This window comes from Sus scrofa, chromosome 3 (genome assembly GCF_000003025.6).
Source record: "Sus scrofa isolate TJ Tabasco breed Duroc chromosome 3, Sscrofa11.1, whole genome shotgun sequence".
Lineage (NCBI taxonomy): Eukaryota > Metazoa > Chordata > Mammalia > Artiodactyla > Suidae > Sus > Sus scrofa.
This window is the reverse complement of record NC_010445.4, coordinates 12194245-12219265: the sequence shown is the minus strand read 5'-3', so window position 1 is coordinate 12219265 and position 25021 is coordinate 12194245. Positions and strand designations below refer to the sequence as shown.

General features: G+C 46.6%; 2 long non-coding RNA genes across 2 annotated transcripts in view; both read right to left on the bottom strand.

The window, feature by feature from the left end:
* LOC102157744 overlaps positions 1-2022 on the bottom strand; it is a 313512-nt gene extending 311490 nt beyond the window's left edge. The window contains exon 1 of the long non-coding RNA XR_002342332.1: positions 1149-2022. This is a non-coding gene — a long non-coding RNA (uncharacterized LOC102157744). The remainder of the gene's footprint in view (positions 1-1148) is intronic.
* The window catches only part of LOC102168016, a 166852-nt gene continuing 154196 nt past the window's right edge, over positions 12366-25021 (bottom strand). Inside the window, exon 5 of the long non-coding RNA XR_001307390.2 lies at positions 12366-12692. This is a non-coding gene — a long non-coding RNA (uncharacterized LOC102168016). The remainder of the gene's footprint in view (positions 12693-25021) is intronic.

Genomic DNA, 25021 nt, shown 5'->3' with positions numbered 1-25021 from the left:
AGAGTTGTCAAGGTCAATGCAGGGACTTCTTTAAAATATGTCAATTCTTTGGGATTGAAATCTCCTGGGGAGATTTCAGCCTCAAAAGGTATATGACTGTTCCAGAAGCTTGAAACTCCTGGTCTAATGGGCTTCTTGATTATCTCCCCTAAGCAAGCTGCCCTGGCTCATTCAGATGATCAAGTTTACCTTTAAGGGCTCTGATGAAAGTAGAAGAAAACCTGCTTTTCCATGAGCTGAGCACAGACAATCAGGCAACTGTGGTTCAGCTGAAATCCCTGACTTAGCTCATACAAAGTACATTTAACTAGAGTTGCACTATCTGCTTTGCCTTATTAAAAAGGACAGTGGAGCGTATTAATTTTATTGCAATAAATCTCATCATTAACAAATGCCAGTCCTATATCTGCATGGTAAATCCAATGATTAAAAATTGTTTCTACTATTTAGTGGGTCAGTGAAAAAGGCATGACTCAGGAGCTGCAACAAGGAGTGGCAATGACATGTGGGTCCTGGGATGAAGGCCCTGGAATCTTGTCTCCAAAGGGAAAAGACCTTCTAAGGAAAGTGGAATTTTAGAAACACAAATAGGTCCTTCCAGAGTAGCCCTCTATAGCAACAATTTGGCAAGGCCAGCGAGAAGTGGCAGAAGGCTCAACGACCACCACTGTGGTGAACTCTTACTTCAGAGACCCAGAGCCCAAGACGCCAGCAAGAAACCAAGGCAGTGAGTGCCTCCCTTGGGTAAGATCTGCTAGCCCCCACTTCACCCCGCTACCCTCCCCACCTCTCTTCCATGCCTTTACATCATCACTTCCAAAAGGCATTGCTCATAACGCCAATTCCCGGGATTCTAATCCAAAATAAATACCCGTGGGAGTTCCCGTTGTGACTCAGTGGTTAACGAACCCGACTAGCATCCCTGAGGACGCAGGCTCCATCCCTGGCGTCGCTCAATGGGTTAAGGATCCAGCGGTGCCGTGAGCTGTGGCGTAGGTCGCAGATGGGGCATGGATCTGGCGTTGCTGAGGCTGTGGAGTAGGCCAGCCGCTACAGCTCCAATTGGACCCCTAGCCTGGGAACCTCCATGTGCCGACGGGTTAGGCCTAAAAAGACAAAAGATAAATAAAATAAAATTAAATAAATACCTGTGGTCAAATATATCTGGGGAAAAGCTGCATACAATGTGCCTTCTTTTGGAAATCCATGTTGCCTCTCCTCTGTATCATGGGCACACTGCTTTGTCTCTCCAGTCCCCTTGTCTCCTCTAGCAAGTAGCCTTTAGCCCCATTTCACCCCTTCACGTAGCTACTCCCGGAGCAGCCGTTTTATTCAACAACCGCGTTCTTGGCTGCAGTTGATTGGCCCAAAAGTAAGCACATGACCTTAGTTTGGCCAATCACAATATCTTTCCCAGACTCCACCTACAAGCCACATTTGATTGGTCCCCGGGTGAGTAATTGCTTCAAGTTAGGCCTGTTTTACTCGGTGGGAATTCGGGAAGGAAACTGAGAGGCTAGTGTTTTTCTAATGCCTGAAGCTGTAAGATATAAAGCTCTGACACCTGTCATCACTTCATTTTCTACCATGATGACTACAGAGGGTTAGGAGGCTAGGATGTGAGGGAAGGAGAGAGCAGAGAATAAAACAGATGCCCAGTAAGAAGCAGAGATGGGAGACTGAGTCCAGGTTAAGTACTCTCGGAAGCCCACTGTATTGCAATGCTATGAGATACCGATGTCCCTGTGAAAAAATTTTCCATTCACAAGTTCGGTTTCTCCGCTTCCATTATAAGAGTTCAGAACAACTTACTACAGTAAAGAAGCCCATTTAGCATTAATGAACCCAGTATTTCCAAACATATTTGCCCACTGAACATGTTTTCAGATTAATTAGTTATATAATTAATTGAATATTCTCCTCTATCATTCTCCTGTAGAATTTCTATCCCCTTCCACGAAATACCCTTTGAAAAATGCCGTCTTGGATTCCCCGTCGTGGTTCAGCAGGTTAAGAATCCAACTAGTATCCATGAGGATGCAGGTTCCATCCCTGGCCTCCTTCAGTGGGTTAAGGATCAAACATTGCTGTGACCTGTGGTATTCGTTGCAGACACAGCTCAGATCTGGCTGTGGTGTAGGCTGCCAGCTGCAGTTCCGATTCAGCCCCTGGCCTGGGAACTTCCATATGCCCTGAGTACAGCCCTTAAAAAAAAAAAAGACAAAACACAACACCAGCAAAAGAGAGATGTGTCTGTGAAAGTTTTTTTCATGAATGTGAGCTGGGAACAACAGATTCTGTGGACTGCAGTTTTTTTCAGAGGTTACTTGTTTTCTTTTTGCCTTCTTAGGGCCACCCCTGTAGCATATGGAAGTTCCTAGGCCACAGCCACCACAATGCCAGATCCAAGTCACATCTGCAACCCATACCATGGCTCTCGGCAAGGCCAGATCCTTAACCCACTGAGCAAGGCCAGGGATGGAAACTGCATCCTCATGGATACTAGTCAGGTTTGTTTCCACTGAGCCACCATGGGACCTCCCAGAGGTTACCTGTAACAGGAGAAGAATTATTGACTATTTCAATTATCTGGAAACACAATCACTTTCTCTCACTTAAGGGACCAGACCATGGGAACAAAAAAACCTTCTGTGAATTGTGAAGGGCTGCACTAGATAAATGCTTGTCATTCACCAGAAATGTGGTTATGGGCTGGGCACATCAATTTGCCTCTGGCCTGAGATCCAAAAAGGAAATTCTAGCAGAAGACATGCAGCCTGTGAAGGGAATGAAAAAGAATACACACGGCTTATCAGCTAGCCAACCCTGACCTGGAGGAAAAAAAATCCCTCTTCGCTCAATGATATATACATGGAGATATACTGTGTAAAGATATAGATAGAGGCATACACATACACACACGGGGAAAAACTGGGCCTATAAAATGATTGTGTAAGACACATATGACAACTCTGCCCTAGATGTACAAAGGAAAAGTTTACCTGGGAAATCAACTGATTGTAAGAAACAGAAGAAATGTTTAGAATGTCTATGTTTTGCGCTTTTTAATTTTCTAAAAATTAAGAAACTTCATAAAGCAAGTTTTGAATGATGAAATGAAAAATCAGAAATGTAGGCACAAGTAGAAAAAAAAAAATTGCTGGCAGAGATAGGTAGAGTGCCAGGAAGCTAAAAACACTAAGAAAATTAAAATCCACATTGGAGGCACTAAAAAGCAAACATCAACAATAGGGGGAAAAAATAGATTGGCAGTGGAGATGATTAAGTCAATGCAATAAGATTGAGAGGGGTGAGAAGAAGCACAAAAAGATGAATATAATAAGATGGAAAATAATATACACGTAGGCTAGAAATCCAATATCTAATCTCTGGATTAGCTCTATGCCTAAAGAAGAAAGCAGAATAAGTAGAGAAAAAGCAAAAATCAATGATTTACTAGTAGACAATTTTCCTGTGCTTAAAAAAAAATCTGAGCGTGTAAATCAAAAGGATTTACTGTTTTAAGGAACGTTATGAAAAGAGACAAAGGAGACATGTTTTAGTGACATTTTTCAATATCTAGGCTGGAGGGGGACATGCCACTAAACTAAGCAAAAAATAAAATATAATGACAGGTCACTTACAAAGAACCAAAAAAAGGCTGACCCCAGATCCTACTAATGCAAATGTAGAAAAAGCAAGGCAGTGTTTGTAGACTGTTTAAGGGGGAGTTCTGTGACCCAGGAGTTCTTTGCCTAAGCCAGATGCTATTCACGTATCAAGACAAAGGAAAGACAGTCTGAGAGAAGTGATGCCACAGATAATCCTGTTGCTAACTCACTTCTCCCGAAAACCCTAACCAAAGTTACAACCCCTAAACCTACCAGATGGAGCAAAAGTAAGGACTCCTCTGAAAAGTTATGAAATGAAGCACTGCTGCCATTAAACAGAGAGTGTCTAAATAATTGACATAAATATGGTATTTAAATGATTTCCAAGTGTACAGAGATTTGTGAAAAACAGGTTATATATTGTAAAGAAAAAGGGTTCTTGCTGTGGCGCAGCGGAAACGAATCTGACTAGGAACCATGAGGACACAGGTTCAATCCCTGGCCTCGCTCAGTGGGTCAAGGATCCCACGTCGCTGTGGCTGTGGCTGTGGTGTAGGTCGGCAGCTGTAGCTCTGATTTGACCCCCTAGCCTGGGAACTTCCATGTGCTGCGGGTGAGGCCCTAAAAAGCAAAAAAAAAGTCAGTATAATTAAACACCTGCAATCTACAATGTACCCCAGTTGACACTGGCATGTCTAGCAAGTTCAGCCATGGGAGCTCTAAGACATCACTCACTCCTCATTTCAAAAAGAGGAGTCCAAGGTTCTTGTATTATTCTTGCATTTTATAATTACAGGAAATGTACAAGCAAAGATGTTTATGAAAAGTGTAAAATTAACTACTTATTAAAGCTAAATATTGACCACATAGAGTCAAATATCACAAGAAAACTTAAAACAAAGAGAAAAAATGACCCGCAAGGCAAAATAATGGAATGTGAGTGAGTGAACGCATGAAATAAATAAAACTGAACATATTCATTATGAAATTTTTCATTTTGCCAATGAAAAAGTTCAAATCCACTTTAATTAGTATGATGTTGAGGACATCAACAAGAATATGTCCATTAATGAACATCCAAGGTACATTCTCTTCCAGATTATATTACAGTGCAGAATATCAGTTTCTAAACTGTATCAATTTTTATAATTATCTATTACTTTAGTTCTTAGATATCAAAGATACAGATGTGCATATAAAATATATATGGTGGGTCACTTTAAAAAAAAGGAAAAAGTGGAGTTCCTGTTGTGGCTCAGTGGTTAACAAATCCAACTAGGAACCATGAGGTTGTGGGTTCGATCCCTGGCTTCACTCAGTGGGTTAAGGATTCCACATTGCTGTGGCTGTGGTATAGGCCAGTGGCTACAGCTCCGATTCGACCCCTAGCCTGGGAACCTCCATATGCCGCGGGTGCATCCCTAAAAAAAGACAAAAAAAAAATAGAAGGAAAAAGATCAAACTCCCAGGTAACCACTACCACTTAAAAATATATACATGGCTAATGTTTATTAATATATACTCATAAAAATTTAGTTATCAAAAAGAAAATAGGGATATTTCATAATGTATGTAAATGTCAAGTCATTATGTAGAAATAAAATAATGTTTTATATCAACTATATTTCATAAATAAAAAATAAAAACAGGGGCAGGAGTTCCCGTCATGGCTCAGTGGTTAACGAACCCGACTAGTATCCATGAGGATGCGGGTTTGCTCCCTGGCCTTGCTCAGTGGGTTAAGGATCTGGCGTTGCTGTGAGCTGTGGTGTAGGTCTCAGACACGGCTCAAATCTGACATTGCTGTGGCTGTGGTGTAGACTGGCAGCTACAGCTCCTATTCGACCCCTAGTCTGGGAACCTCCATATGCCAAGGGAGCGGCCCTAAAAGACAAAAAGACAAAACAAAACAGGGGCAGCTTATATGTGATATATATAAAGAAAATTTAATTTAAACACCCTGTAATTTTCTAGTCAACCATCTTTATGGCTGCTGAGCCTGTGCTGTTCTCCAGCCTTCAAGCTCCTGCACCAAGTTCCCAACCACTCAAACAAAGGCGGGTGATTTCACATTCCAGATCATTCTAACTGACCAGGAGCCAGAAGGGCCCTTCTTCCTGCAGTCTGGGAAATAGAAGGTCTGTTCTAATTTTGTGATTCTACTCCTTCATGCCTGGGGTTAAAACAGTCAAGCAACGTAATGGGAGTAGAGAGACACAGCAGGATCCCTATTTCTCCAAATTTGGGTTGAGTTACTAGCTCCCATCCGAGTTGTCCTTTGTTGGTCTGTCAGCGGCCAGTCTCCCAGTGTGCAGACTTTGAACACAACTCTTAAATTGCACGTTAACCTGCTTGCCTGAAATCTATTCCAGAGTTTCCCCGAAAGAAAAAAACTATACCTTGTTTAGGTTGAACTGCCTAAGAAAAATAAAGATTCATAAATATTTCCGTTTAGAGGTTGAAGACAAAAATGAAAGGATTAAGAGGACAAATGGATGCTGTCCTTGGAATGCTGTGTTGTCGGTGGGACTTCTGGCATCCCAAAGTGAGAAGATGCAGACAAAACACCAGGCGGTATGCAAATACACTTGTCAAATTCACAGAACCAGAAAAAGCTATGCCTGCAGTTTATCTGCCCCAAGTGGATTAGATCCTAGCAGAGACATGGAGAGTTTGTTGTGCTTACAATTTCCACTGTTAAATTTGGGGGAAAAAAAAAGAAGAAGAAGAAGAAAAGTGGGGAAAATAAAATGAAGAGAGAAAACGGGCACATCAGAGCTGGAAAGGAGCTGAGAGATTTTGTCCAACTCCTCTTTTGACAGATGAGGAGGCTGAAGCCATATAAGTAGCCTGACTTACCCCAAAGTCTTAAAAAAAAAAAAAAAAAAAAAGACCTGACATGAATATGACAAATAACATACCCTGCGAAAGGGAAAAGTAGCCCAAATCTGATCTCATGGATTGTCTCTCCCTGACTGCAGCGTGGACCACAGTGGTCAGGGGTGCAACAGACCAAGGGATGAAGGTTTATTCCCAAGCACATCTCTCCCCATATCTGCCAATGACACGGTCTTTTCCTCTCTTTTGACTATGGTTCCAGTGCCTGTCATTACATTCAAACCCACCCCAACTTGTAGAGATTTAAAACAACAGTGATCACTTATTTTCTCACAGCCCTGCAACTGGGGAGGATTCAGTGGGGACGTCTTCGCGCCACACTGTCTGGGGCACAGCTGGTAAACCTGACCCCTGGGGGCTCTGAAGGCACACTGGCTGACTCATGGGTGGTTGATGCCGGCTGTCAGATGGGACCTCAGTTGGAGCACCAACTGGAGCACCTACATATGGTCTCTCCTTGTGGCCTGGCTATGTGGTGGCTGGGCTCCAAAATAAAGCCCCAACAGGACCTCATGGGAACTGCATGGCTTCTTATGACCAGCACTGAAAGTCACGTGGTGTTACTCCTTCCAACTCCTCTTTTGACAATGAGGAGGCTGAAGCCCATGTAAGTCACGGGCTACTCGGACTTCATTGGAGGGGACACAGACCTCACCTCTCAGTGGGAGGAGTTATGTTACATTGTTACAGTGTTAAAAGAATACCTGGAGTAACAGATTTTATTGATGACATCTTGGAAAATACATGTTGCCACCACCACTTGAGACAAGGATCTTCAACTGAAGGTTGGGTGAGGAGTGAAGCTGAACATTTTTTAGGCTATTTTGGAGTTGCAGGGGGCTGAGGCAGTGGGTTGTGGGGGGAGGGTTGAAAGAGCATAAGCAACTGTTATAATTCATATTGGAAAATGCAAAAAAATGTTTTCATAACACAAACTTCAGAAAATAAAGCTTAACAAAGTCTCCTTGACTGCTAGGAATCTACAGACAAGTGTCCCAGGGAGCCACCTCAGATGGAAGATCTGAGACTTTCATGCTAAAAAAGAGAGAGAGAAACCATGGGTTTTTAAAACTTTGAAATTTACTGGCTGAAGTCTTTGGTAATAAAAGTTGACTCTCCTAGGAAACTTAGTATATTTAGCCTGACCACTTATATACTCCTCAGTAAAAATGATTTTGTTGTATCCCTTTGTAAAATGAGATGTAAGTGAGGGTGATAAAACAAGCCAGGACTCTGAGTTTGTAGATGGGACATACTGAAAAGAGAAATTGGGATCATAGCAACAAGTAGAACGCTCTCATCACTTTTCCCAGGACCAGCTCTGCCGACAGGGTCCCAATCCTAGTTGGGCCTGTGCTGCTATTTCTTGTGTGTGGCTTAGTCCTTCCAGAATGATCTGAGATTATTCAGAAACTTCTGAGGATGTGCACCTAGTCAGAGACCAGCAGAGCAAGAGTGGCTTTTATGGATGATGCACAGGCCACTCTGTCCTGTTCAGGGCTACAGCAGACATTACTAACTGATTGATGCATTAATACCTTAGGATCTAATATCTACTTCCAAGCTTGAGCTTTATCACTGGTAACAAATACTGTGAGTTGTTTTCCTTGAAGTGACAGACTCACTTCCTTTATTTCGAGAAAATGTTGCTGTAGCTTCTTTGTCCCTTGTTCTTTCATATTAACATGGTGTTCCACAAAAAAAGTGGCTAGTTCAGCTGACAACTCAAACAATGGCATGTGTGCTTTTTCTTGAGGCAACCACTGTATCCAGGATGGGTACAGTCCAACTGGTCGCTCAGAATAGCAGAGAGAGATGGAGTCAAGGTCCTGATTTAGTAAAAATCCATAATTTTGACTGCTTCGTCAAGGACATTCTTAAGTAAAACTGACTTTTTTTTTTTTTTTTACACTGTGAGTACATAGTAGCAAAGAATACAAGATTAGCATGGATTGATGCCACTTTTAAGGCACCATTGCTTTGGCACCATCAGCACAAATGGCAAATAGATAACAATAATATTATGCAAATAGTTTTGTCCTTTGATAAATGAGATGTTCAAAGAGTATTTCAGGAACCCTGGGGTTCCATGGGCCACACTTTGAGAATCTCTTATCTGGCGAGCCATTTTTATTTTGCAGATGCAGAAACTGGGGCCTGGAGAGGAAATAACTGACTCGAGGCCCCAGCGTCTTATCACCTACTGTCACAGGCTGGGTTTCCCAGGAAGCAGCCTCCAAGATGGAGTTTCACGTATAGGAAAGTCCACAGGAGGTCATGACCTGTGGATGCGGCTTCCCCACAGTCACACACTTCATTCCAGGTGCCCTGTCTGCCAGTCACTTTCTCTCTCTGTTTTGCCTTTGCCCCATGCACAATGCAATGAGACTCTCACTCACTAATGAGCCTGAAAACAAAAAGCTCTGTGGGCTCCAGGCAGTCTTCCAATCAAGGCTTCTCAGAGAAAGTTTCTTTGCAGTGAAAATATTCTGCCCTTAAAATCTACGGGCTCTGACTTGTGAACAGATCTCTAGACGCAGAGGCTTAAGGATGTCATTGGATCCCACTTCAAAGCCAGCTCCTGTTTTTCAAGGTGTCCCTGGGTTCCCTGAGACCTGGATAAATATTCTAGTTGCTCTTGCACAAAAGCTTCAGAGAATGACTCATTCCTCCTCACGACAGGTGACTTAACTTGCAGGTCATGGTTAAGCGACTGCACCACTTGGCAGCACCAAGCAAACAGCATCATCTCCCAGGACAAGAGGTGAGGGCAGCTGTGCTGCGCCTCAGATCACTGGCTCAGCACCCCACTGCCCCAAGGTCAACCTCCCAAGATACTCCCAGGAGGTTGGTCCACCTTTGAAGCTTTCTGCACCTCACTATAGTCCCCTGCCTTGATGTCAAATTCCTGCCCTTTCCCTAGGTCCTCCATCACCTGTAACCCCTCACACACACACTCTGCTCCAAAGACACTGGGCCCTCTGCTCCTCTGACCACTCAGGCCCCTGCCACTAAATCACATTGCTCCCCCTCCCAGACCCCATCCCTGTGTCCCAACCACCTTTTCACAGCAGGCCCCGTTCACATCACCTCCTTCAGAAAGCTCCACCTGTCATCTGGACTCTTTCTGTTCAAACTACAGGCACCGTATAACATGGAACTTCATTACACACTGTTTCGGATGTTCACCATCATTTCTTGTGCTGTAGGCAACTCAGAGCGATTCACAGAGGTGTTACCAAGTTCCAGGGTTTGAGCAGAACAGAGAGGCAAAGATGAACCAAGCAACCCCTCCACCCTGAAGGGGCTGATGTTGGAGCCACACACATACCACAGCCATGCTCCCAAGCAGACTGTCCCTCTCTTCAGGAGAGACCCAGCAATGCCTGGTCTGAGGAGGCAGTGTGGACAGGGAATGCCCCAGCGCAGGGGCCCAGCCGATCTAGGGTAACACGCATGCCCGTCCACCTGCCAGCCTCCAACAACTCACTGTCCACAGGCCCTACATAGGTCTGGACATCAAAACGCAGGCACCTCCCCTGGCTCTGGCTAAATTCACAGCTGAACACAGAGGTAAATAATAAATACACCATCGGCCAGGCACTATGCTGAGTGCATTAAATGTGTTAACACGCTCAATCTCCGTCACTCTCTGAACCAGGTACATCTACTATCCTCGTCTTATCAATAAGGAAACTGAGTCTTGGGAGGTATCAACAAGCCCAAGACCACACCATCAATAAACAGGGAGCCAAGCATTGACCCCCTCAGGTAGGCCTTCTTCCAGAGAGCCAGTTCTTAATAATCACTATGATCACACTGAAATAGCAGCTAATGTTTCTAAGCATAATATATATGTGCCAAGTGTATTGTATGGATTATCCCAGGAATGCCCCCCAAACCATATGAGATAGGGTTACTCAACCCATTTTATAGATGAGAAATTGAGTCTCAGAGTGGTTAACTTACTCAAGGACTCAGCTATCCAGGAAGCAGATGCTGGCGTAGCTTCCTCCTTTAGCCAAGTTATTGTCACCCAGGGGTAGGTCGTGACCCAGGGCTCAGTCCAAACTGCCTTTTGGCCTTGTTCACACACACCTTCCATGTTCATAGGAAATGACATCTTTCTCTGACAATAGTCCGTGTCTGTGTCTGGTGGGCCACCTGGCCACACTGCCTCAGACAGAGCTGAAGGATGGTTGTGCACAGAGCCCTATGCTATAGACTGAATGTCTATGTCCCCCGAAAATGCATATGCAGAAAACTAGTGCTCAGTGTGATGGTATTAGGAGGTGGGGCCTCCGGGAGAAGGTAGCTCACGAGGGTGGGGCCCTCATGAATAGGATTAGTGGCCTTACAAAAGAGGCTCCAGAGAGCTCTCTGCACCAGAGTGAGGACACAAGGAGAAGGTTGCAGCCTGGAAGAGGGCCCTCACCTGACCATGCTCCACCTTGATCTGAGACTTCCAGCTCCAGAACAGGGAGAAACAGATTTCTGATGTTTATGAACCACCTCGCCTGTGATGTTTTCTTAGAGCAGCTCAAACAGACTAAGATACCCTGGCTGGGAATTTGCAGGCTGCCCCATACCTCCCAGGCCCACAGGTTCAGCAACACCTCAGGGCTGGACACGAAGGCTTCAGACTTCAGTGCAAGCCTAGACTTGAAGTTCCTCCCCAGGCAGAAGTGCTATTTCGAGAAGCTGGGAGACCTTGGGGCCATCCCTTCCTTCCCTGGACCCCTGTTCCTCTGTCACTTGAAATGAGGATTAAGAGAGAGTGTCCCCAAAGGGCCTGTCCTCTCTAGAAGCTCAGCCAACAGTGCTGTAATTATTTACAATTGCTGCTATCGGCTAAGTGCCAGGCTGCCCAGAAAAGTCCTTCAATGTCCTGTAGGATCCAGGGCACTGTCATCAGAGAGGACTTAAATGGGTCCCAGCCCCTTCCACCCAAGACTCAGCCCTTCCACGCCTCCCTGCCCTTCACCGCCTGCACCCTCAGACTGAGCTTCCATCTAGAAGACACGCCCTTGGCCTCAGCCTGCCCCTCCCATGGTCCCCGGGGTGGGCTCAGAGGATCTCATCTGGACATAATCAATGTGCTAAGTGCAGGCAGAGACTAATGCTCTGTTACAATTTTCCTCCGTACCTCATTTATCCTAATGGAAAGCTAATACGATATTTAAAAAGTTAATATTGTAATATGTATCTCAATTAGCTTGACGCAGGCCCTGTCATGCAGAGGCTGCAGGCTCTGTGCGGCGGACCCCACGGACATCCAGGAGGTGGGCCAGGGCCAGAAGGAAGCCCAGCTCTGGCATGAAGTGCTTGAGGAGAGCCGCTGGAGAACTTTCCCACTCAGAAGACCCCTGGGCTTCGAACATTAACAACACGGCCTCAAGGTCCTTCCGTCCTTAGAAGAAATGCATCTCTCAGCAAATTATTCTACAGCCAGTACTTCTCGAAATTGTATTTTAATGCCAGGGCAAGAGAAGGCAACAGGGCACTCTTGGGTCCATGGTGGGTTCTGGGTGAGTTTCTGGTTTTACACGAGGGAGATGGGAAAGGGGGCTTTGAGAGGAGGGGGCATAAAGGGTATTTCTCTCCTTTTTAAAATGCACACACACACACATTATTGGCTTTTTTCCCCATAATCACTTACTCCAAGCAAAGCCTCATTACTTTAAAAAAAAAAAAAGCTGGAGCATCCTAACAATAGTCCATAATTACTTTGCAAATGGTTCTGTGGAGTAATTATGCCATTAGTCCTAGTGCCTTTACTTCAAAGACTTCTCTCTGTCTCTCCGCAGTGCCAGTTAGAGAATGAGAAGCAGCTCCCGGGAGCCTGAGTGATGGGGACCCAGGCTCTACGCAGGGGATCTGGAGACGCCCTCCTTAGCACGTCTATTGTCAAACCAACCACTACTGCAAATGACACCTCCCCGCGGGAGGGCGCGATGCTAAGGCAGAGTTCCCAAGGAAAAGAGATTAACAGTCAGCCTTCGGAGAAAGTGTATCAGGCAGCTGCCTCTAAGGATTTCTGGCCACTCTAGATAGAGAAAGGGGCCTCCGAGCAATCTTTCGCTTTACTTGCCAGTTTGGTGGGACAGGCTGTGCTCACATGAAGGTCGATCCTCCTGTAGTTAATACAGCCGAGTGGGAAACCTTCCCTGGTTCCCATAAATCCTGATGAGAGAAGAAAGAAGCAGAGATCACCTTTGGTTACGGACCTGTTCTGTGTCAGCTACTACACTCGCACTTCGCTCCTCGTATCTAGTAATGTGTGCTGTGTGTATTGCCCCATTGTACAGATGAGAAACTGAGGCTCAAAAAAATGACATCACTGCCCCACATCACGAAACCGGTAAGCCAAGATTAATACATCGATCTGTTAGCCCCCGATGCTGCGCTCTTCCCTTACTGCTCTTGGCATATCACCATGGTCTCAATAGCACGGAGGGGTCTGGGTTGGGGGTCATTCATTATAAGCTGGGCATTAGGTGTGTATTTCCTTCACTTCCCTGGGCTTCGGGTTCCTCATCTGCCAAAGGATGCCGATGATCCTGGCGGAATAACACGCTGACATTAGGGTAAGCGTGAGTGGGATTCGCCACAACGGAAAAGGGAAAGAATCTTGAGGGCAATCCTTTGAGTTTGTGTAACTGAAGGGTAACCAGGCCCTAAAGTGAGAAAATCAACACCAAGGCTTTCTCTGGTTCAGAGTGGGCCGTGTGTCAAATTTGTCATAACCACCATCATAACAACAATTATGGCTCTGATTTCAGGCCCACTCCTCATCCCTTGCAAGGGAGATTGAGAAACAGGCAGGGGTGGGGGGTTGTTTGTTTTGGGCTGTGCCCGCATCATATGGAAGTTCCTGTGCCAGGGATCGAACCTGCACCATAGCAGTAACCCAAACCACTACAGTGACAATGCCAGCTCCTGACCCGCAGCACCACAAGAGAACTCCTAGGAACAGAGTTTTTAGCTAAGTAAGAACTACCTTTAAAAATACAGGGTTCTAGATATAGTTCCCAGGGCTATACAGCAGGATCTCATTGTTTATCCATTCCAAAAGGAATATTTTGCATCTATTAACACCAAATTCCCAACCTATCCCACTCCCTCCCCCTCCCCCTTGGCCACTTATGATGGAGCATGAGAATGTGAGAAAAAAGAATGTATACATGTATGTGCAACTGGGTCACCTTGCTGTACAGTAGAAAACTGACAGAACACTGTAAACCAGCTATAATAAAAAAAATTAAAATCATTATAAAATTTTAAAAAAGCACAGGGTTCTGTTACTAAGGAAGCAGAAGAGGTTGGGCTAATGCGTAGGCAAGCAACAATCACTGCTCTGCTTTACACACATTATTTCATTTAAACACTCATAATAGGAGTTCCCGTTGTGGCTCAGTGGTTAACGAATCTGACTAGGAACCATGAGGTTGCAGGTTCGATCCCTGGCCTCGCTCAGTGGGTTAAGGATCTGGCGTTGCCGTGAGCTGTGGTGCAGGTTGCAGACGCGGTTCAGATCCTGCGTTGCTGTGGCCCTGGTGTAGGCTGGCGGCTACAGCTCCAATTAGACCCCTAGCCTTGGAACCTCCATATGCCGCAGGAGCGGCCCTAGAAAAGGCAAAAAAAGACCAAAAAAATAAAATAAAATAAAAATAAACTCTCATAATAACCCTGAAAGATGGGTGCTATTATCCCCATATTGTAGATGAGGCTCAGAATGTGTAAGTCCCTTGCCTGGCACAGCTCTGTTAGTTAGTGGGCCTGAGCCAAAGCAGGGCTCAACCACAGTGCCCACTGCCCATCACTCTCACTCCCTGGCAGAAGTCTGGCAGCCAGGCAGCAAGTGGGACAAAGGAGGGCTGTACAGTGATGGAGCATGAGTGCACACAGGCCAATAGGCATCTCACCACATGCACTGGGGCAGGTTCTTGCTGGGAGAGGGGAGGGCACGGAGCTGGTGAGACACACCAAGAAGGAAGGTGCTACACACCTTCTGTGCAGCCCACAGTCCTGGGGGCCTGACTGGAGCCCCTCCAAGAAGGGAAGGACCACAAGGGTTGGACCATTTCATTGCTCTATCCCAGGTTCCCAGGAGAATCCTTCAATCAGTGAATGTAGGAACAAACAAACGATCCAATTAAGAAGATGCTTTGCAGCCTCATGCCTTCTAAAGGTTTTGATCGACTTCAGCAAAAGAGTTACCCTAAAACAGACATTCCAGGGAGTTCTCATGGTGGCTCAGTGGAATTGAATCTGACTAGCATCCATGAGGACGGAGGTTCCATCCCTGGCCTTGCTCAGCGGGTTGAGGATCTGGCGTTGCCATGAGTTGTGGCGTAGGTTGAAGATGAAGCTCAGATCCCGAGTTGCCATGGCTGTGGCATAGGCCGGCAGCTGCAGTTCTGATTCAACCCCTAGCCTGGGAATCTCCATGTGCCGTGGGTACGGCCCTAAAAAGACCAAAATTAATTAATTAATTAATTAATTAATCAATTAAAATAAAACAGACATTCCAGACCCAAATTCTGGTTGCTCCAGTGCCATGATAAAATGCAAAGGCACGCAGTAGATCTACCCACTCTGAACAACCAATGACTTTTTTTTTTTTTATCATTTTAGTAGCTATTTAAAACTGCATGATGTGGTATGTAATGTTTTTATTGATCTGTAATTATAAATATATCTGCTCAGTAAATAAGATGATTAGTCCATGTGCTTCATTATGATTGATTGCTTTTGGCTGGTTGCCCTCCTAGATTTGAGTGGGTAGGTAGGAGATACCCAACCGTCAGGAGAAAAGACCCCCTGAGTCTCCCAAAACCTTTAACCCTGGTTCCAAATATCCTATTTCATCACCTTCTCAAACCACTACCATTTTTTAAGTCACCAAAGATTCATTTGGCACAGACAGTCTGGAAGACTAGCCATTCAGCTCTCTGATGTCCCACCAAAGACGAAGAATTCTTCTGATATCCAGGGCCCCTTCCATATCAGGAAAAGCCACTGCTCTGTGGGGCTGGGGTTCTCAGAGGGGCAGGAGGGGAGACATCAGAGCCCAAAGGTCTCAAAAGGAAGCCAACCTACATGGTGAGAAGCACCTAGGACAGACGGAGCCTAAGGACACGAAGCTTCTAGCAGGTAAGCAGGACGGACCACAACACACTTGTTGCCCTCTGCTGCGGCTGAGAATCCAGAAGAATGAGCATCTCTGAAGTGGCCAAGGGCACAATACTTCCTGCTTCCTCATCCGTTACACCTTGACCTTGGGCTCAAACTCTAGGGTTAAATACCCATTTGAATCAGCTCATTCATACTCAGATTTCAGTTAGCACTCCAGAGACTATGATTCAGTGAATCTGAAGGGCCCTGGAATATGCATTAACAAGGGGGTAATGACTTCACGGCACCTGCCTTACCCTCTGGACAACTCATTGTGACGCCTAAATTTTTTCTTTTCATCCTTTTCACTACCTCTAAAAGCAATCAAGTTCAAGGCCCGTCAGCATTTACAGATGGGAAGGCATTGACATAGACGCAGTATGGGATTCATGGGCAGGCGGAGGTCCGAGGCAGCATCCCTGGTCTCCAGGACCCCAGGCCTAGAAGGAGAGGCAGGCCTAGAGCAAGTATCCCCCGAGCAGGTAGGACATGCTGCTGGGGAAGGAAGACGCACAATTCCATCAGGAGAAGCAGGGGTGGCTCTCAGAGACAGAATTTGAACTTGTGCCTGGAAGGATGTACAGAGTTTTGAAATCCAGGGCAGGCGGGATGGGTCCTAGGGTCTCCTGCAGTAGCGACTCTGGTGTTGAGTTGAAACCTCCTTCCCTAAGTCAGTCCTTCTGATGGGTGCCAGCTCTACCCAGTTTTCCTCCTGCTGCAGCAGAGATAATGCCCTCTTGCCTGATCCCATTCATCACCATTTCCAGAGAAAACACAGTCCGTTCCATATGGAAACTCCCTCCCTTCCGCTCCCTGCCTCCTCAGCTCCCCCTTGTCCCCATGACATGTGGATTTGTCTAAACCAGCCTCTGTCCTCACCTCCAGTCTCCCAGAAAGAGGTGAGCCACCTCCTAAGGAAACTCATCCCACCTCAAGCTCCGTGCCTCTGTTTTTTCACCCTCACATCCACCCTCCCTCCATAGGGCTGCTCCTCCATGTGTGCTCCCAGGGCCTCCACACCTGAATCAGCTGAGATGCTTATTAAAAAATGCAGATCCCAGGCCACCATCTCGATCTACTGAACCTCTCTGCAGGCAGGGCCCAAGAGTCTGGATTTTAACAAGCATCTCAGTCATCTTTTTCTAAGTCATAAACACCACCATCACACACACACACACACACACACACACACACACACATACTTCCCCTCCTCCTTTGGACAACAGGGTAAAGACCAGCGATCGCAGCCTCACCACCTCCTCCCCGCCCGATCCCCCTGGCAGCCGTTAGAACCTGCAGTACTGTGCCCTGAGTGACCAGAAAGCTGCCAGCTTCCTAAACCCACAGTTTGTCCTACCCCTTTACCTTCATCCCCCCTTTCCCTTCCGCCAGAGCATTCCTCCTTCTCCCGTACCCCATCTCAAAACTCCTGAGCACCTCCCCAACCTGCTAAGCCCCCATGCTTCAGTAAAATGCACCTCCATCCACCTGCTCAATCTCAGGCCTAACAGTCCTCCTTGGTTCCTCCCCTGCCCTCCAGCCCAGCCTCAGCAAGTCCTCTGGTCCTGCATGGATCTGGGATGCCTGCAAGATGCATTTGGCCACGCCCACCATTGCTCAGCTGGCCTGTGCTTGGCACATTCTACTCCATGACCTGCACTTGATCTGTTCATTCTGGTCTCCGGCAAATCTGAGAGAGGCCATCCCCAATCTTTTGTCTCAAAAGAACTGTATAAAATGAAATCACTTCCTCTTTCTGCCTGGGAAATAGCATGCCCTGAAGTTATAACACATACCTTTCTTTACTTTGTATTTCAGAAGCTTTTCTACAAAGTAGACAACATGAGGGCAGGGACCCTCTTCAGGCAAGTCATCTGTGTCACCCTGGCATCCAAGTACCCTGCCAGAGTCACCCAGCAAATGTTCATTGAATGTGAAATAAGCTCTTTAAAGTCTTTATAAAAATTAACTTAATCCACATAGGACCCCCATTTCTGTTCCTTGTATTGTAGAGGAAATAATCAAAGTAAGCTGAATTGCAGAGACAGCATAGCAAGTGAATAACATGGCTGGGATTCAAACCCAGGACAGCCAGAGGTCAGAGTCTAAGCTTCCTTAATCAAACTGTTTCTTCTCAAGGCTAGGACCATGTCACTTGCATTGCCCTGGGGCTTATGACAGTGTCCAGTCCACTTTACAAATGGTATCAGCTAGTTATGGCTGCATAACAAAATGCCCCATGGCGTATTAGCTTAAAAAAATATTTGTCACCTCAATTTCTATGGGTGAAGTAATCCAGCCTGGTCCCTCCGGCTCAGGGTCTCTCAGAAGACTGTGGCCAAGCTGCCAGCTGGGGAATCATTGGCTTCCAAGCTCCTTCCCATGGTTGTTGGCAGAATTCAGTTTCTCAAAGGCTGTTGGGAGGATGGACTTGGTTTCTCCTGGCTGTTAGCCTAGAGGCCCCCTGCCATCTCCTGTCACGTGGGTGGCCTCACCATGGCAGAGCTCACAACATAGCGGCTGGCTCCATCAGAGCAAATGAGAAGGACCAGAGAGGGTGGAAATGAAGCAGAAATCAGTCTTTATGTAACTAGATTCATCTGCTAGGGCTGCCTTGACAAATACCACAGACTGGGGGTAGGGTGGGGCAGAACCACAGACACACCTCAGAGTTCTGGAGGCTGGAAAGGCCAAGTTCGAGGTGTCAGCAATGTTGGTTTCTTCCGAGAGCCACTGGGGAGACCCTGACCCATGCCTGTCCCCAGCTTCTGGCAGTTTGCTGGCTCTCTCTGGCACCCCTCAGCTCAGGGATGTATCACCCCCCTCTCTGCCTTCTCTTGGCATTCCCCTGGGCACATATCTGTCTCCGTGTCCACAGTTCCAGTTATGCTGGGTTAGAGCCCACTTGAATGACCTTGTCTTACCTTGATGACGTGTGCAAAGACCCTATTCCAGGTCAAGTCCCACCCAGCAGTACCAGGGGTTAAGACTTCAACCCATCTTTTGGGGTCAGCACACAATTCAACCCATAACAGTAACCCAATCTTAGCAGTGACATCCCATCCTTTTGCCAGAGTTTCTTTTTTTTATCATTTATTTATATATATTTTTTTCTACTGTACATCTTGGTGACCCAGTTACACATACATGTAAACATTCTTTTTTCTCACATTATGTGATTAGAGTCTCTTTATTAGTCACCAGATCCACCCCACATGCAAGGGGAGGGGATTATACATGAGCCCGTATGCCAGGGGACAGCAATCATTAGAGCCACGGTAAAAGCTGTTTCCCCTACACGAATCCATAAAAATTACTTGAATGCATAATCTACCATCTATCATACTTCTCCTGTCATTGTTTATATACTTATTTCTTCCCCCTGGCCCCAGATCATGGGCTTCCTTGAACCAGGGGCTGTGTCAGCTTCATCACTAGAACATTCCTGGCACCTAAAACTGGACCTGCCACATGATGAGATAGGTGCCCAGTCAATATGTTTTGAATAAACAAATAAGAAGTGATGGATGAGAAACAAATAATGCTTCCCTCTGTCCAAGGGAACAGTTACTTCTAAACTCTATCAGGAGAGCATCGCAATGGGCCATTGCCTTTATGTGTCTAGGATTAAATGGATTCTCTTCCGGTCAGCCCAATCTTAACTATTGATCAGGAAACTAAACACTTGCTTATTTAAGGAGGAAAAGGTAGCAGCGCCTGCATACAAAGAATTCGTGGGACACGTCAGATGACTGATGACTGCCGTTTAATAAGACCCACGAGCCACGTCTCTTTCAATCACTTTGATCAGAACTAAAAACAACCCCAAACATGCTGCCTAACGCCGCAGCTACCTGACATGTGTGCGGGGAGTGATTATATTGTCTCTTTCCATTACTGGAAGCTATTAATGAGAGCCAACATGACTGGCAGCCTTGGACATGGCTTCTGGACAAGGTGGGGAAAGGAGCAGAGCAAACAGACTCCGCAGTGAAGCTGGAGGGTGGAGAGCACAGAGCCCGAGTGGAGCTCTCGATGAGGATGGAGGATGAGAATTGAAGGTCAAGGCCAGAGAGTTTTTTGGAACTTGTGGAACACAGGCCAGAGTCTCAAGATGGGAATCAGCCAATCAGGTCCGCTCCTGACACTCACAGGAAACCAGTCGGATTCATTCCAGAGAGCCGATTTGTCAAATACTCATTGCAGAGCATTTGTGGGAAGCAGCCTCTGTACTGCTCTGGAAAGAAGTGGACTGGGACTCGGGAGACATGTATTGGAACCCTGTCCTTGTCCTTTGCTAGCTCTGGAGAGCGTTGCCTGAGCCTCAGTCTCTCAGCTGTAAAACGGGGATTACAACTCTTACGGAATAAAGTGTGTAACATTTACCTATTATAAGACCTGTGGAAGAGCCCAGCACGGTGCCCAACTCCCAGGCGGTTTTCAGAATGCATCTGGTCATCACCCTCCTGTTACATGAGTCAAGCTACAATGATTTCTGAAAAATCATTTGGGGGCTGAATGACTAGGAAGAAGTCAGTATGTCTGTTCTGCAGAGCTGTGTCCTGAACCATCACTTCTGTGCCTTCCTGAGCTATGTCCTTTTGGTGTGTGTGTGGGTATATGTCTGTGTGTGTACATGTAAGTGCATTGTGCACATGTGTGTGTCCGTGCACACTCACACCTGCACATATTCTTGGCTGCGTTCCATTCCTGGGCTTCCAGTAACTGCTTGTGTAGTCAAAGGCTTTGACAAAGTCCCAATAAAAGCAGGGCAATTGACAGTCCATTTCTCGGGGTTCCATTCGGTCCACTAGATGGAAAATCATCTGTATCCATCCACCTCCTATAGAGGCTAGAGTGCAGTGCTTAGAAGCCCAGACTCTGTTTCCAAAGGGCCAAGTTCAAATCTGTTATGTCCCTCTCCTAGTATGACCTTGGGCCAGTATTTATCCACTGTACCTTCGTTTCCACATCTGCAAACATGAAATAGTCGTGGGCCCACCTGATAGGATGCTCATGAGGAATAAAGGAATCGGGCTTGAGTGTAGGGTCACAGCCCACAGGAGGCCTCCTGGTGCTAACGTGGCCGTGTTCTGCTTTGCTTGGATGACCAGGGGCCAGAACAGTGTCCTTTTGACATGCACTCCAGGACAAGCAGGTTTGCCCAGCGCCCAGTGCACAATCACTGCAGGTTTGGTAGATGAAAATGAATTCAGGAGTTCCCATCATGGCACAGTGGTTAATGAATCCGACTAGGAACCATGAGGTTGCGGGTTCGATCCCTGCCCTTGCTCAGTGGGTTAAGGATCTGGCATTGCCGTGAGCTGTGGCGTGGGTGCAGATGCGGCTCAGATCCCACGTTGCTGTGGCTCTGGCATAGGGCAGTGGCTACAGCTCCGATTCGACCCCTAGCCTGGGAACCTCCATATGCTGCGGGTGCAGCTCAAGAAAAGGCAATAAATAAATAAATAAATAAATAAATAAAAATAAAACAGAAAAAAAAAGAAAGAAAATGAATTCATGAGTAAATGCAAAGAATCGTACCTGCTGTCACAGAGTCCAGTGAAAAAGAAACAGCCCAGTCTCTGGCTTCAATCTTGTAAAAGAGAGATGCATACATCTAAGAGTATTTGGTATGGAGGAAACCACTGGAAATGAATTCCCTCTATCTTTTGGCTGGGACTATCGATGTTCTCATGCTGAGCAGGGCTGAACAATGGATGGAGAAGGGAAAAGGGGGGTCCTGGGCAGCCCCCCATAAGCCGGCTTCCCATTGTGGCCAAGACTTGGCTACTCTCTACAGGACACTACAGGGCCCTGAGCCCTGGGGCAGCCATTCCCTTCTTGCCACCCCCAGCATCAAACTCTCTGAAAATGGCTCCTCTCTCATCTTGTCCAAATCCCCCTCCTGCATGACTAGCAAGCTGTCGCTGTGATCTACAGCCCCCAGGCAGGCCTGGAATATGAGCTAAATTGCCTGAGTCACTAGCAATGATAGAGTCATTCTGCAGGAAATTGGAAATCAATTCTTGTCATCACTGTACAGAAGTCCTTTATCAAGAGTTCCAGCTCACCCTATAATGCAACCAAAGAGGACTTGAAGGCCAATATGGCAACAACAAGAACAGAAAGGGGTGTGTGGGGGGTGTGTGTTTATACAAAAATATATCAACCTCCAAAGACAGGGTCAAACCCCTGAGGCTGGCAGGAGACCTCAGAAGCCGGTGGATGGAGATGTTGCTTCCTAGGTGGTCTGAGAACTAAGTTATGCATCTGCTGAGAACCTAATTGAAAATGAGATGCTCTTCCTGGAGCCTGTTACATGCCCTCCTTGGCAGAGCACCTCTGCCTATGCTGGGCTCGTGCAAAACAAAGAACAGTAACAGCCATGCCCCCCGCCCCCCTTCAGAGAGCACTTGGACATCCCCAGGAGTCTTCAGGTGTGTTGTCTCAACGAACAGCACAAAGGGTTTTGGCTTACTTTTGGTTTTGGTGGGCTTGGCTTGCATCACTGGGTGGTTTTGCATTTGAGAGGAAGGAAGACGATAAAAATTATCCAAAAGACCTGCATTCAGGTTCTGACTCTTTAACTTACACACATAGAGAGGATTAGAAAATGCACTAAATTTCTCCGAATCTCACTCTTCTATATTGTCCATAAAATATAGAAAGTAGCACACATAGAGTTGTGATGAGTAAAGTAAGTTTGTATGTGGAGAAACGCCATGTAAATTGACCGTGGGTTATAATGATGGGTTATCATAATGGTGAAGCTGTTTACCCACTAAGCCAATGCGCAACCTGAACCCCAAAGAAGTAGAATGAGGAGTTCCCGTTGTGGCGCAGCGGAAACGAATCCCACTAGGAACCATGAGGTTGCAGGTTCGATCCCTGGCCTCGCTCAGTGGGTTAAGGATCTGGCATTGCCGTGAGCTGTGGTGTAGGCTGCAGATGCAGCTTGGGTCCCACGTCACGGCGGCTGTGGTGTAGGCTGGCAGCTGTAGCTCCGATTGGACCCCTAGCCTGAGAACCTCCATATGCCATGGGTGCAGCCCTAAAACGCAAATAAATAAATAAACAAAAAAGTAGAATGACTTGCCTAAATTTGTTCATGTGAAAATAAGAGGAATCTCTTAACATTTACGTTCATTTATAAAACACTCGCTCGTCCATTATGGCCTTTGGGATCAGGATCTATGCGGGAGGATCACTTCCTCCGTCCTCTAAGGAAGGAGAGCCTCAGGGAAGAGCTCACAGACTGAGGTTCAGGGGCCTTGGTCCTTTTCTCCACTGGACTCGCTCTTGGTTTGCAGAGATCTCTGGGTCTTCCAAATCTCACCCTTCTTAGTGATTCTAATAAGCCCCTGCATAAGAAACATCAGCCTGGAGAATTCTGAATGTTATGGGCTTACACGATCAAATTCTCTCTGTGCTCCCTAACAGGAGAACACAGGTGGGAAGGGGGCAATAGATGGCTTCTCCCACACCCATGCTTGGCAACATCGCCCTCCCATGGGTTGGCTCCAGTGCCCGTCTCTCCCAGGAAGCCTCCCTGATTGCAGCAACCTCAATGAACTCTTGAAATCATTGCCTGGCCTATCCCATTATTTGCACCTCTTTTCTTCTTTGTTCCTCACTCTGTTTCAATATGCAAATCTTGCCTAACAATCGGACCACAAGTTTCTTTAGGAAGGAGGCTACATCTCTCTTTGAGTGTCCAGCTGCAGTGCTATGGATTAGGGCCACGCAGAAATGCCTGAGAAATCTTTGAGGAAGGAGAAGAGGAGGAAGAATTTTTATTCCTCACTGGATGCAAATAGTTGTAGGTCTCGTGAAGAGCTAAAAGCCACAAATTCAGCAGATTTCGTGGCATGACTTTACTATGTTACATAGGTTCTCACCCCCAAAGCTGTGACCACGTGGTTCCACATGATGCTGGGGTTTTGGCAAGTCAGCTGGCAGAAGATGAAAAGAACCAAATCCACCAGCTACAGATCAAGAACCCTGGGAGGGTTAACCAGGGTCCGGGAGACCAAGTCTAAGGCTATGGGGAACTAAAGTGTGATTCAGGGGTACATGGAGATTCAAGGGAGACAATTTGGGAGTCTCTGCTGAGAGAGGTCAGGCAACAAGTGATGTCCAAAGTCAGGAGGAAGCATCTTCCCTGTCCTGGGCATCAGGTCACAGCCCATGGACCAGCTACATGAAGGAAGCCCAAGGGAGTCAATATAACAGAACCTGGCTCCATTTTGGATGTTTGACTGCTGTCAGCTTCCAAATCCCACCACTTCTCCTTCCCCACCTGCCTCACATCTGTGCCAGATGCTAAGAAAGCCAAGGCATAGGTAAGAAGATCAAACCACGTGTGCACAGGAACTGCCGCCATTGACCCCACCCTGACTACCTACTATGTGGTGTCGAATTATTACGTCCCCTCAAAATTCACATGTTAAAGCCCTCCCCCCCACCAACGGGATGGTATTGGGAGATAAGGCTTTTGGGAGGTGGTTAGGTCATGAGGGTGGAGCCCTCAGGAATGAGATTAGTGCCAGGGACCCCAGAGGGCTCCCTGCCCCTTCTACCATGCAAGCACACAGTGAAAACAAGACCATGTATGAATCAGGAGTGGGTTCTCACCAGACACTGAATCTGCCAGCACCTTGATCTTGGACTTCCCAGCCTCCAGACCTTGAGAATAAATTTCTGTTGTTTAAGCCACATAGTCTATAGTATTCTGTTATGGTTGCCCAAGCTGACTGGAACCCACCTTGAAACCCCCAGCCAATCTCCTTTCACTATGTTCTCATGTCACTGTCAGACCAGCCTGGGGGCCCACCCTCCTCTCCCCAGAAAGCCTCATTATGCGAGTAATAAATCCTTTCCTATTCTCTTAGTACATCTGTGGCATCATCAGCCTCAATATCTGAGCCATATTTTTAGGAGAAAGGATTGATCCCACCTTGGAGGGGTGACCACAGCAGCTAGCAAAACCCAGGGAGAACTTCCCACCCCTCTACAGTCAAACAGGCTGGGGCTTGGGACAGAGAAACTGGAATTCAAGTCAGTGGTCTAGCCAGGCTGACATGGAGCAGAGGTCAGGAAAAAGCTAGAGAAATGATGGGAAACCCTAAGCTCCCATAAGACCAGGGACTGACCCCTCTAGTGCTGACTTGGACAACTGCAGGACTGAGCCTGCAAAGAGAGGCATGCATGCTGCTACCCAGGAAAGCAAGGGCTGATTTGGCATAGCAGGCGGATGGAAAGAAATTCTCCCTCTAGGCAAAACATCAGCTCTGCCCCAGCCATGCCCACCAGTAACATTTGGAGCAAAGCAG